This window comes from Elephas maximus, chromosome 10, assembly GCF_024166365.1.
Source record: "Elephas maximus indicus isolate mEleMax1 chromosome 10, mEleMax1 primary haplotype, whole genome shotgun sequence".
In the NCBI taxonomy this organism is placed as follows: domain Eukaryota; kingdom Metazoa; phylum Chordata; class Mammalia; order Proboscidea; family Elephantidae; genus Elephas; species Elephas maximus.
In genome coordinates this window covers 3,732,028-3,746,447 of record NC_064828.1, presented here as the reverse complement: position 1 = coordinate 3,746,447, position 14,420 = coordinate 3,732,028, and positions in this window count along the sequence as shown.

The following is a 14,420-nucleotide window of genomic DNA, read 5'->3' as shown; positions in this document are numbered from 1 at the left end:
ATAGCACCGAATAGAGCCGAATGGAGCCAAATTGAGTCCAGTCGACCAGATTCGAGCTGAATGGAGCAGAATGGAGCTGGAACGAGCCAAATAGAGACAAACAAAATGAGCCGAGCTAAATCCAGCCAAATCGCATCCTATTGGAGCGAATCTCATCGCATTCCATCTAATCCTACCAAAACCCTTCGAATCTCATGGAATCTCACCAAATCCCGTCCAGTTGTGTCAAATGGGGTTGAATTGAATGGAATCGAATTCAGTTGAACAGATTAGAGTAGTGTAAGTTAGGCTGGGATTCGGTAGGGTGGGACACAAAAAACTAGGCTGGAGTAGAAGAGAAGAGAATGCAAAGAGTAGAATGGAGTAGAGTTGAGTAGAGTAAAAGAGTCAGAGTCGAAGAGTGCAGAATATAGATGAACAGATCCAATTCGAGCTGAATCGAGTCGAATGGAGAGGAAAAGAGACAAAAAGCGATGAATCGAATCAATTACAATAGATTAGAGTAGCGCAGAGTAGAACAGAGTAGAAAAGTGTAGAATGGAGTCGAACAGAGTAGAATGGTGTGAAATGGTGTTGAATGGAGCCGAATAGAGACGAATGAATGAGAAAAGTGTTGAATAGAGCCGAACAGGGCCAAATAAGGTTGGAACGAGCCTAATTATGCTGAATCGAGCAGAATCGAGCCGAATTGACCCAATTCAAGGCAAACAGAGCTAAATCAAGCCGATTCAAGCCTAATGACATGGAATTGCATTCAAATGCATAGAATCGAATCGAATCGATTAGAGTAGAGCAGAGTAGGGTAGGAGGGGTTAGAGTAGAACACAACAGAAACAATAGAATACAATTAAGTAGAGACGAGTAGAATAGAATAGAGTCTAATAGAGTTGAATAGAGCCGAACAGAGCTGAATGCAGCTGAATCGACCAAATTCTAGGTGAATCGAGACGAATCATGTAGAATCGGATTGAAATGTGTCGAATCAAATCAAAGAGATTAGTGTAGGGCAGGTAAGGTTAGGGTAGGGTAGGGAAGAATAAAATAGAGTAGACTAGAGCAGAACAGAAAGAATAGAGTAGAGTAGACTAGAGTCAAATAGAATCGAATAGTGCCGAAAAGACAAAATAGAGTGGAATAGAGCCGATCAGAACCGAATCGACTTGATGGCGCAGAAAGGAGCTGAATCGAGCCGATATGAACCAAGTCAGGTTGAATCCCGCTCAAGAGTATTGAACAGAATAGAAGAGATTAGAGTAGGGTAAGTTAGGGTAGGGTAGGCTAGAATAGAATGCAGTAGCACACAACAGGATAGAATAGAACAGAACTGAAAGAATAGAATTGGGTCAAGTACTCTAGAGTAGAGAAGAATAGAGTTGAATATTGCCAAATAGAGCCAAATAGAGCCATATAGAGCCAAAAAGAGCCGAAGCGATAGAAATCAAGAGGAATCGCGCCCACTCCTGCAGAATCGTTCTTATCACGTCGGATCCCATCGAATTGCATTGAATCCCATCGATTCAAGTCAAATCACATCCAATCGATTAGAATAGACTAGAGTAGATTAGAGTACAATACAATAGAATAGAGAAGGATGGAGTAGAATGGTGTAGAATGGAGTCACTGGAGTCTAGTGGAGTCGAAAAGAGATAATAGAGTTGAGTAGAGTCTAATAGAGCCGAATAAAGCTGACTAGAGCCGAATGGAGCTGATTACAGCTGAATCGAAACGATCTGAGCTGAAGGGGGATGAATGGAGTGCAATGGAGCCGAGTTGAGCCAAATCACGTTGAAATGCATGGAATCGAATCCAGTAGAATCGATTAGAATAGGGTAGGATAGAATAGAGTAAAACAGAATCGAACACAGTAGAAGGGAATAGAAAGAATACAAGAGAAGAGAGTAGAAAAGGGTAGAGCAGAGCAGAATAGTGTAGAGTAGAACAGAGTCGAATCGAGCCAAACGGAGACGAAACAAGACAAACCACGTAGAATCCCATCGAATCAATTCCATGAAATTAGAGTAGGGAGGAGTAGAATCCTGTGCAATGGAACCGAATGGAGTCAAATAGAGTAGAAAAGAGCTGAAGAGAGCAGAAGAGTGCTGAATAGGGCCGAGGAGGACCGAATCGAGCTGAATTGAGCCCAAAGAAGCCGAATCCAGTGAATCGAGCCTAATGGAGCCAAATCGAGCCTAATCAAGCCGGATCGACACTATTCGTGCCGAATGGAGCCGAATGAACACGAATGGAACTGATTCGCCCCGAATCACGTCAAAATTCGTCGAATCGAATTGAATAGATTAGAGTAGGGGAGGTTGAGTATGGTAGGGTAGGGCAGGGTAGACTAGAGTAGAGTAGAATAGAAGAAAACAGAATAGACTAGAACAGAACAGAATAGAGCAATACAGAACAAATACAGAAGAGTAGGCTAGAGTAGAGTAGAGGGGAATAGAGTAGAGTAGAAGAGATCGAACAGAGCCAAATCGAGGCGAATCGCGTCGAAATGGGTTGAATCGAATCCAATCCAATGGATTAGAATAGATTAGAGTTGGGTGGCATAGGGTAGGGTAGAATAGAGTAGAATAGAACAGAAACAATACAATAGAGAAGAGTAGACTAGAGTCCAATAGAGTAGACTAGAGTCGAATAGAGTAGAGTCGAAGAGAGCCGAATGGAGACGAATTGCGAGGAATCGCGTCGAATCCATTAGAGCAAATTAGAGTGGTGTAGGTTAGGGTAGAGCAGAATAGTGTAGAATGGTGTCAAATGCTTTGAATAGAGACAAATAGAATAGAAAAGAGTCGAATAGAGCAGTTTAGGGCTGAAAAAGGCTGAATCGAGCATAATGGAAGCAATTCAAGCCAAAAGGAGCCGAATGGAGCGTCATTGAGCCGAATGGAGCCGAATAGAGCCAAATCAACTCGAATCATTGCGATTCAAGCTTAATCGCGTCGAATTGCGTTCAGCGCGTCAGATCCAATCGAAACGTCTAGATTAGAGAAGGGGAGGGGAGGGTAGAATAGAATAAAGTAGAGTAGAAAGAAGAGATTAGAACAGAATAGAATAGAGGGGAAAAGAGTAGGGTCGAATGGACTCGAATAGAGTCCAATAGAGCCGAATAGGCCGAATAGAGACGAATAGAGAAAAGAGAGCTGAATAGAGCCGAAAAGAGCCGTATAGTGCCGAAGCGCACCTAATCGAGCTGAATCAAGCAGAGTCACACTGACTGTCGCTGAATAGCGTCCAATCACATCGTTTTGTGTCAAACCGTGTCGAAACGCTTCATATCGTGTCGAATTGCGTCGAGTGTTGTCGAATCACAGCGAATCGCGTTGTATTACGTCGAATAACTTCGAATTGCGTCCAGTCTCATAGAATTCTGTTGAATCTCGTCAAATCGCATGGAATCTCATCAAATCTCCTTGAATCCCGTCGAATAGCTTCGGACCTTGTCGAATCCCGTCGAATCCAGTCAAATCGCGTCGAACTGAATCAAATTCGATCCAATAGATTAAAGTAGGGTAGGTCTGGGTGGGGAGCAGTAGGGTTGGGTAGGGTAGAGTAGAATAGAGTACGACAGAATAGGATAGAACAGAACAGAACACAGTCGAAAGAATACAACAGAATAGAGTAGAGTAGAAAAGAGTCAAATAGTGCAGAAGCTAGCCGAGTGGAGACCAAACGAGATGAATCGCGTTGAATCGCTTGGAATCGGGTCAAATCGAATCGAATCGATTAGAAGAGATTAGGGTAGGGAAGGGTAGACTAGAGGAGAAGAGTGTAGAATGGTGTGGAATGGAATAGAATGGAGCCGAATAGAGACGGATAGAGGCGAATAGAGTAGAAAAGAGTCGAATAGAGGAGAATAGGGCCAAATAGGGCCAAAGAAGGCCTAATCGAGCAGAATTCAGCAGAATCGACACAATTCGAGCCAAATCGAGCCGAATGGAGTGAATTGGAGCCAAATCGAGCTGATTCGAAGTGAATCGAGCGGATTCAAGCCCAATCGCGTCGAATCGCGGGGAAATGCGTGGAATCAAATCGAATGAAATAGATTAGAGAAGGGGAGGGGAGGGTCTGGGATGGTAGAATAGACTAGAATAGAAGAGTACAGAATAGAAAGAACAGAATATAGTACAGTAGGGTAGAGCAGAGAAAAGTAGAGAAGAGTAGAATTGAGTCAAATAGAGTCGAATGGAATCAAATAGTGCAGGACATGGCTGAATAGAGCCAATTCTAGGCGAATCGAGCCAAATGGAAACAAAACGAGCTGAATCACGTCAAATTGTTTCGAATCGCGTCGACTGGAACCCATGAGAAAAGAGTAAGGCAGGGTAGGGTAGAACAGAATAGAGTAGAATGGAGTGAAAATGGAGTCGCATAGAGACAAATAGAGTAGAAAAGAGTCGAATAGGGCCGGATAAGGCCGAACCGAGTCGAATCGAGCCGAAACGAGCTGAATCGAAGCGATTGGAGCCAAATCGAGCTGAATCGAGCTGATGGTGCCCAATCGAGCCGAATCGAGCCGAAACGAGCTGAATCGAAGCGATTGGAGCCAAATCGAGCTGAATCGAGCTGATGGTGCCCAATCGAGCCGAATCGAGCCGATTCAACCGTAATCGCGTCCCAAAGCATCGAAATACTTTGAATCGAATCAAACCGAACAGATTAGAAAAAGTTAGGGTAGGGTAGTTTATGAGAGGGTAGACTAGGGTAGACGAAACTAGGCTACAGTATAGTAGACAAGAGAAGGCTAGAGTAGTAGCCTAGACTAGTCAGCTGGACTAGTCAGCAAGACTAGTGGCATATATCAGTAGCCTAGACAGCTAGCCTTGAACAGTACCTTTGCCTTGATGAGTACCCTAAATTAGTAATCTGAACTAGTAAACTAGCCTGACTACTAACCTTAACTAGTAGCCTTGCCTTAACTAGCACCCTTAGCTAGTCGCCTTGCCTGAACGAGTAGTCTTAACTAGTACCTTTGCTGTACTAGTATGCTTAAGTAGCAAGCTTTCCTTAACTAGTACCCTGGCCTTAACTACTACTCTTGCCTTAACTAGTACTATTAACTTGTTCCCCTGCCTCAACTGGTGGCCTTAACGAGGACTCTTCCCTTAACATGTACCCTTAACTAGTACCCCTGCCTTACCTAGTAGTCTTAACTAGTATCCTTGCCTGAACTAGTACTCTTAACTAGTCATGTGGCTTTAACTACTAGCCTGAACTAGTACCCTTGCCCAAACAAGTACCCATAATTAGTACTCTTATGGAGTACCCCTATGTAGCAGGGTATGGTACGGTGGCGTAGCACAGGGTAGGGTAGCATACGGTGGAACAGAGAAAATAGAATAAAATAGAATAGAACAGCATAGGTCAGGATAGGTTAGTTTAGTGTAGGGTATGGTAGAGTAGCATAGGATGGAAAGGAGAACATAGCAAATGAGAATAGAAAAGAACAGACTAGATTAGGATACAGCAGGGTGGGATAGGGTTCTGTAGAATAGAATAGTGTGGAATGGTGTGGAATGGAGCCAAATGGAATCGAAGAGAGATGAATAGAGTAGAGAAGAGTTGACTAGAGCCCAATAGCACCGAATAGAGCCGAATGGAGCCAAATTGAGTCCAGTCGACCAGATTCGAGCTGAATGGAGCAGAATGGAGCTGGAACGAGCCAAATAGAGACAAACAAAATGAGCCGAGCTAAATCCAGCCAAATCGCATCCTATTGGAGCGAATCTCATCGCATTCCATCTAATCCTACCAAAACCCTTCGAATCTCATGGAATCTCACCAAATCCCGTCCAGTTGTGTCAAATGGGATTGAATTGAATGGAATCGAATTCAGTTGAACAGATTAGAGTAGTGTAAGTTAGGCTGGGATTCGGTAGGGTGGGACACAAAAAACTAGGCTGGAGTAGAAGAGAAGAGAATGCAAAGAGTAGAATGGAGTAGAGTTGAGTAGAGTAAAAGAGTCAGAGTCGAAGAGTGCAGAATATAGATGAACAGATCCAATTCGAGCTGAATCGAGTCGAATGGAGAGGAAAAGAGACAAAAAGCGATGAATCGAATCAATTACAATAGATTAGAGTAGCGCAGAGTAGAACAGAGTAGAAAAGTGTAGAATGGAGTCGAACAGAGTAGAATGGTGTGAAATGGTGTTGAATGGAGCCGAATAGAGACGAATGAATGAGAAAAGTGTTGAATAGAGCCGAACAGGGCCAAATAAGGTTGGAACGAGCCTAATTATGCTGAATCGAGCAGAATCGAGCCGAATTGACCCAATTCAAGGCAAACAGAGCTAAATCAAGCCGATTCAAGCCTAATGACATGGAATTGCATTCAAATGCATAGAATCGAATCGAATCGATTAGAGTAGAGCAGAGTAGGGTAGGAGGGGTTAGAGTAGAACACAACAGAAACAATAGAATACAATTAAGTAGAGACGAGTAGAATAGAATAGAGTCTAATAGAGTTGAATAGAGCCGAACAGAGCTGAATGCAGCTGAATCGACCAAATTCTAGGTGAATCGAGACGAATCATGTAGAATCGGATTGAAATGTGTCGAATCAAATCAAAGAGATTAGTGTAGGGCAGGTAAGGTTAGGGTAGGGTAGGGAAGAATAAAATAGAGTAGACTAGAGCAGAACAGAAAGAATAGAGTAGAGTAGACTAGAGTCAAATAGAATCGAATAGTGCCGAAAAGACAAAATAGAGTGGAATAGAGCCGATCAGAACCGAATCGACTTGATGGCGCAGAAAGGAGCTGAATCGAGCCGATATGAACCAAGTCAGGTTGAATCCCGCTCAAGAGTATTGAACAGAATAGAAGAGATTAGAGTAGGGTAAGTTAGGGTAGGGTAGGCTAGAATAGAATGCAGTAGCACACAACAGGATAGAATAGAACAGAACTGAAAGAATAGAATTGGATCAAGTACTCTAGAGTAGAGAAGAATAGAGTTGAATATTGCCAAATAGAGCCAAATAGAGCCATATAGAGCCAAAAAGAGCCGAAGCGATAGAAATCAAGAGGAATCGCGCCCAATCCTGAGGAATCGTGTCTTATCACGTCGGATCCCATCGAATTGCATTGAATCCCATCGATTCAAGTCAAATCACATCCAATCGATTAGAATAGACTAGAGTAGATTAGAGTACAATACAATAGAATAGAGAAGGATGGAGTAGAATGGTGTAGAATGGAGTCACTGGAGTCTAGTGGAGTCGAAAAGAGATAACAGAGTTGAGTAGAGTCTAATAGAGCCGAATAAAGCTGACTAGAGCCGAATGGAGCCGATTACAGCTGAATCGAAACGATCTGAGCTGAAGGGGGATGAATGGAGTGCAATGGAGCCGAGTTGAGCCAAATCACGTTGAAATGCATGGAATCGAATCCAGTAGAATCGATTAGAATAGGGTAGGATAGAATAGAGTAAAACAGAATCGAACACAGTAGAAGGGAATAGAAAGAATACAAGAGAAGAGAGTAGAAAAGGGTAGAGCAGAGCAGAATAGTGTAGAGTAGAACAGAGTCGAATCGAGACAAACGGAGACGAAACAAGACAAACCACGTAGAATCCCATCGAATCAATTCCATGAAATTAGAGTAGGGAGGAGTAGAATCCTGTGCAATGGAACCGAATGGAGTCAAATAGAGTAGAAAAGAGCTGAAGAGAGCAGAAGAGTGCTGAATAGGGCCGAGGAGGACCGAATCGAGCTGAATTGAGCCAAAAGAAGCCGAATCCAGTGAATCGAGCCTAATGGAGCCAAATCGAGCCTCATCAAGCCGGATCGACACTATTCGTGCCAAATGGAGCCGAATGAACACGAATGGAACTGATTCGCCCCGAATCACGTCAAAATTCGTCGAATCGAATTGAATAGATTAGAGTAGGGGAGGTTGAGTATGGTAGGGTAGGGCAGGGTAGACTAGAGTAGAGTAGAATAGAATAGAAGAAAACAGAATAGACTAGAACAGAACAGAATAGAGCAATACAGAACAAATACAGAAGAGTAGGCTAGAGTAGAGTAGAGGGGAATAGAGTAGAGTAGAAGAGATCGAACAGAGCGAAATCGAGGCAAATCGCGTCGAAATGGGTTGAATCGAATCCAATCCAATGGATTAGAATAGATTAGAGTTGGGTGGCATAGGGTAGGGTAGAATAGAGTAGAATAGAACAGAAACAATACAATAGAGAAGAGTAGACTAGAGTCCAATAGAGTAGACTAGAGTCGAATAGAGTAGAGTCGAAGAGAGCCGAATGGAGACGAATTGCGAGGAATCGCGTCGAATCCATTAGAGCAAATTAGAGTGGTGTAGGTTAGGGTAGAGCAGAATAGTGTAGAATGGTGTCAAATGCTTTGAATAGAGACAAATAGAATAGAAAAGAGTCGAATAGAGCAGTTTAGGGCTGAAAAAGGCTGAATCGAGCATAATGGAAGCAATTCAAGCCAAAAGGAGCCGAATGGAGCGTCATTGAGCCGAATGGAGCCGAATAGAGCCAAATCAACTCGAATCATTGCGATTCAAGCTTAATCGCGTCGAATTGCGTTCAGCGCGTCAGATCCAATCGAAACGTCTAGATTAGAGAAGGGGAGGGGAGGGTAGAATAGAATAAAGTAGAGTAGAAAGAAGAGATTAGAACAGAATAGAATAGAGGGGAAAAGAGTAGGGTCGAATGGACTCGAATAGAGTCCAATAGAGCCGAATAGGCCGAATAGAGACGAATAGAGAAAAGAGAGCTGAATAGAGCCGAAAAGAGCCGTATAGTGCCGAAGCGCACCTAATCGAGCTGAATCAAGCAGAGTCACACTGACTGTCGCTGAATAGCGTCCAATCACATCGTTTTGTGTCAAACCGTGTCGAAACGCTTCATATCGTGTCGAATTGCGTCGAGTGTCGTCGAATCACAGCGAATCGCGTTGTATTACGTCGAATAACTTCGAATTGCGTCCAGTCTCATAGAATTCTGTTGAATCTCGTCAAATCGCATGGAATCTCATCAAATCTCCTTGAATCCCGTCGAATACCTTCGGACCTTGTCGAATCCCGTCGAATCCAGTCAAATCGCGTCGAACTGAATCAAATTCGATCCAATAGATTAAAGTAGGGTAGGTCTGGGTGGGGAGCAGTAGGGTTGGGTAGGGTAGAGTAGAATAGAGTACGACAGAATAGGATAGAACAGAACAGAACACAGTCGAAAGAATACAACAGAATAGAGTAGAAAAGAGTCAAATAGTGCAGAAGCTAGCCGAGTGGAGACCAAACGAGATGAATCGCGTTGAATCGCTTGGAATCGGGTCAAATCGAATCGAATCGATTAGAAGAGATTAGGGTAGGGAAGGGTAGACTAGAGGAGAAGAGTGTAGAATGGTGTGGAATGGAATAGAATGGAGCCGAATAGAGACGGATAGAGGCGAATAGAGTAGAAAAGAGTCGAATAGAGGAGAATAGGGCCAAATAGGGCCAAAGAAGGCCTAATCGAGCAGAATTCAGCAGAATCGACACAATTCGAGCCAAATCGAGCCGAATGGAGTGAATTGGAGCCAAATCGAGCTGATTCGAAGTGAATCGAGCGGATTCAAGCCCAATCGCGTCGAATCGCGGGGAAATGCGTGGAATCAAATCGAATGAAATAGATTAGAGAAGGGGAGGGGAGGGTCTGGGATGGTAGAATAGACTAGAATAGAAGAGTACAGAATAGAAAGAACAGAATATAGTACAGTAGGGTAGAGCAGAGAAAAGTAGAGAAGAGTAGAATTGAGTCAAATAGAGTCGAATGGAATCAAATAGTGCAGGACATGGCTGAATAGAGCCAATTCTAGGCGAATCGAGCCAAATGGAAACAAAACGAGCTGAATCACGTCAAATTGTTTCGAATCGCGTCGACTGGAACCCATGAGAAAAGAGTAAGGCAGGGTAGGGTAGAACAGAATAGAGTAGAATGGAATGAAAATGGAGTCGCATAGAGACAAATAGAGTAGAAAAGAGTCGAATCGAGCCGAATAAGGCCGGATAAGGCCGAACCGAGTCGAATCGAGCCGAAACGAGCTGAATCGAAGCGATTGGAGCCAAATCGAGCTGAATCGAGCTGATGGTGCCCAATCGAGCCGAATCGAGCCGATTCAACCGTAATCGCGTCCCAAAGCATCGAAATACTTTGAATCGAATCAAACCGAACAGATTAGAAAAAGTTAGGGTAGGGTAGTTTATGAGAGGGTAGACTAGGGTAGACGAAACTAGGCTACAGTATAGTAGACAAGAGAAGGCTAGAGTAGTAACCTAGACTAGTCAGCTGGACTAGTCAGCAAGACTAGTGGCATATATCAGTAGCCTAGACAGCTAGCCTTGAACAGTACCTTTGCCTTGATGAGTACCCTAAATTAGTAATCTGAACTAGTAAACTAGCCTGACTACTAACCTTAACTAGTAGCCTTGCCTTAACTAGCACCCTTAGCTAGTCGCCTTGCCTGAACGAGTAGTCTTAACTAGTACCTTTGCTGTACTAGTACGCTTAAGTAGCAAGCTTTCCTTAACTAGTACCCTGGCCTTAACTACTACTCTTGCCTTAACTAGTACTATTAACTTGTTCCCCTGCCTCAACTGGTGGCCTTAACGAGGACTCTTCCCTTAACATGTACCCTTAACTAGTACCCCTGCCTTACCTAGTAGTCTTAACTAGTATCCTTGCCTGAACTAGTACTCTTAACTAGTCATGTGGCTTTAACTACTAGCCTGAACTAGTACCCTTGCCCAAACAAGTACCCATAATTAGTACTCTTATGGGGTACCCCTATGTAGCAGGGTATGGTACGGTGGCGTAACACAGGGTAGGGTAGCATACGGTGGAACAGAGAAAATAGAATAAAATAGAATAGAACAGCATAGGTCAGGATAGGTTAGTTTAGTGTAGGGTATGGTAGAGTAGCATAGGATGGAAAGGAGAACATAGCAAATGAGAATAGAATAAAACAGAATAGAAAAGAACAGACTAGATTAGGATACAGCAGGGTGGGATAGGGTTCTGTAGAATAGAATAGTGTGGAATGGTGTGGAATGGAGCCAAATGGAATCGAAGAGAGATGAATAGAGTAGAGAAGAGTTGACTAGAGCCCAATAGCACCGAATAGAGCCGAATGGAGCCAAATTGAGTCCAGTCGACCAGATTCGAGCTGAATGGAGCAGAATGGAGCTGGAACGAGCCAAATAGAGACAAACAAAATGAGCCGAGCTAAATCCAGCCAAATCGCATCCTATTGGAGCGAATCTCATCGCATTCCATCAAATCCTACCAAAACCCTTCGAATCTCATGGAATCTCACCAAATCCCGTCCAGTTGTGTCAAATGGGGTTGAATTGAATGGAATCGAATTCAGTTGAACAGATTAGAGTAGTGTAAGTTAGGCTGGGATTCGGTAGGGTGGGACACAAAAAACTAGGCTGGAGTAGAAGAGAAGAGAATGCAAAGAGTAGAATGGAGTAGAGTTGAGTAGAGTAAAAGAGTCAGAGTCGAAGAGTGCAGAATATAGATGAACAGATCCAATTCGAGCTGAATCGAGTCGAATGGAGAGGAAAAGAGACAAAAAGCGATGAATCGAATCAATCACAATAGATTAGAGTAGTGCAGAGTAGAACAGAGTAGAAAAGTGTAGAATGGAGTCGAACAGAGTAGAATGGTGTGAAATGGTGTTGAATGGAGCCGAATAGAGACGAATGAATGAGAAAAGTGTTGAATAGAGCCGAACAGGGCCGAATAAGGTTGGAACGAGCCTAATTATGCTGAATCGAGCAGAATCGAGCCGAATTGACCCAATTCAAGGCAAACAGAGCTAAATCAAGCCGATTCAAGCCTAATGACATGGAATTGCATTCAAATGCATTTAATCGAATCGAATCGATTAGAGTAGAGTAGAGCAGAGTAGGGTAGGAGGGGTTAGAGTAGAACACAACAGAAACAATAGAATACAATTAAGTAGAGACGAGTAGAATAGAATAGAGTCTAATAGAGTTGAATAGAGCCGAACAGAGCTGAATGCAGCTGAATCGACCAAATTCTAGGTGAATCGAGACGAATCATGTAGAATCGGATTGAAATGTGTCGAATCAAATCAAAGAGATTAGTGTAGGGCAGGTAAGGTTAGGGTAGGGTAGGGAAGAATAAAATAGAGTAGACTAGAGCAGAACAGAAAGAATAGAGTAGAGTAGACTAGAGTCAAATAGAATCGAATAGTGCCGAAAAGACAAAATAGAGTGGAATAGAGCCGATCAGAACCGAATCGACTTGATGGCGCAGAAAGGAGCTGAATCGAGCCGATATGAACCAAGTCAGGTTGAATCCCGCTCAAGAGTATTGAACAGAATAGAAGAGATTAGAGTAGGGTAAGTTAGGGTAGGGTAGGCTAGAATAGAATGCAGTAGCACACAACAGGATAGAATAGAACAGAACTGAAAGAATAGAATTGGATCAAGTACTCTAGAGTAGAGAAGAATAGAGTTGAATATTGCCAAATAGAGCCAAATAGAGCCATATAGAGCCAAAAAGAGCCGAAGCGATAGAAATCAAGAGGAATCGCGCCCAATCCTGAGGAATCGTGTCTTATCACGTCGGATCCCATCGAATTGCATTGAATCCCATCGATTCAAGTCAAATCACATCCAATCGATTAGAATAGACTAGAGTAGATTAGAGTACAATACAATAGAATAGAGAAGGATGGAGTAGAATGGTGTAGAATGGAGTCACTGGAGTCTAGTGGAGTCGAAAAGAGATAACAGAGTTGAGTAGAGTCTAATAGAGCCGAATAAAGCTGACTAGAGCCGAATGGAGCCGATTACAGCTGAATCGAAACGATCTGAGCTGAAGGGGGATGAATGGAGTGCAATGGAGCCGAGTTGAGCCAAATCACGTTGAAATGCATGGAATCGAATCCAGTAGAATCGATTAGAATAGGGTAGGATAGAATAGAGTAAAACAGAATCGAACACAGTAGAAGGGAATAGAAAGAATACAAGAGAAGAGAGTAGAAAAGGGTAGAGCAGAGCAGAATAGTGTAGAGTAGAACAGAGTCGAATCGAGCCAAACGGAGACGAAACAAGACAAACCACGTAGAATCCCATCGAATCAATTCCATGAAATTAGAGTAGGGAGGAGTAGAATCCTGTGCAATGGAACCGAATGGAGTCAAATAGAGTAGAAAAGAGCTGAAGAGAGCAGAAGAGTGCTGAATAGGGCCGAGGAGGACCGAATCGAGCTGAATTGAGCCAAAAGAAGCCGAATCCAGTGAATCGAGCCTAATGGAGCCAAATCGAGCCTCATCAAGCCGGATCGACACTATTCGTGCCAAATGGAGCCGAATGAACACGAATGGAACTGATTCGCCCCGAATCACGTCAAAATTCGTCGAATCGAATTGAATAGATTAGAGTAGGGGAGGTTGAGTATGGTAGGGTAGGGCAGGGTAGACTAGAGTAGAGTAGAATAGAATAGAAGAAAACAGAATAGACTAGAACAGAACAGAATAGAGCAATACAGAACAAATACAGAAGAGTAGGCTAGAGTAGAGTAGAGGGGAATAGAGTAGAGTAGAAGAGATCGAACAGAGCGAAATCGAGGCAAATCGCGTCGAAATGGGTTGAATCGAATCCAATCCAATGGATTAGAATAGATTAGAGTTGGGTGGCATAGGGTAGGGTAGAATAGAGTAGAATAGAACAGAAACAATACAATAGAGAAGAGTAGACTAGAGTCCAATAGAGTAGACTAGAGTCGAATAGAGTAGAGTCGAAGAGAGCCGAATGGAGACGAATTGCGAGGAATCGCGTCGAATCCATTAGAGCAAATTAGAGTGGTGTAGGTTAGGGTAGAGCAGAATAGTGTAGAATGGTGTCAAATGCTTTGAATAGAGACAAATAGAATAGAAAAGAGTCGAATAGAGCAGTTTAGGGCTGAAAAAGGCTGAATCGAGCATAATGGAAGCAATTCAAGCCAAAAGGAGCCGAATGGAGCGTCATTGAGCCGAATGGAGCCGAATAGAGCCAAATCAACTCGAATCATTGCGATTCAAGCTTAATCGCGTCGAATTGCGTTCAGCGCGTCAGATCCAATCGAAACGTCTAGATTAGAGAAGGGGAGGGGAGGGTAGAATAGAATAAAGTAGAGTAGAAAGAAGAGATTAGAACAGAATAGAATAGAGGGGAAAAGAGTAGGGTCGAATGGACTCGAATAGAGTCCAATAGAGCCGAATAGGCCGAATAGAGACGAATAGAGAAAAGAGAGCTGAATAGAGCCGAAAAGAGCCGTATAGTGCCGAAGCGCACCTAATCGAGCTGAATCAAGCAGAGTCACACTGACTGTCGCTGAATAGCGTCCAATCACATCGTTTTGTGTCAAACCGTGTCGAAACGCTTCATATCGTGTCGAATTGC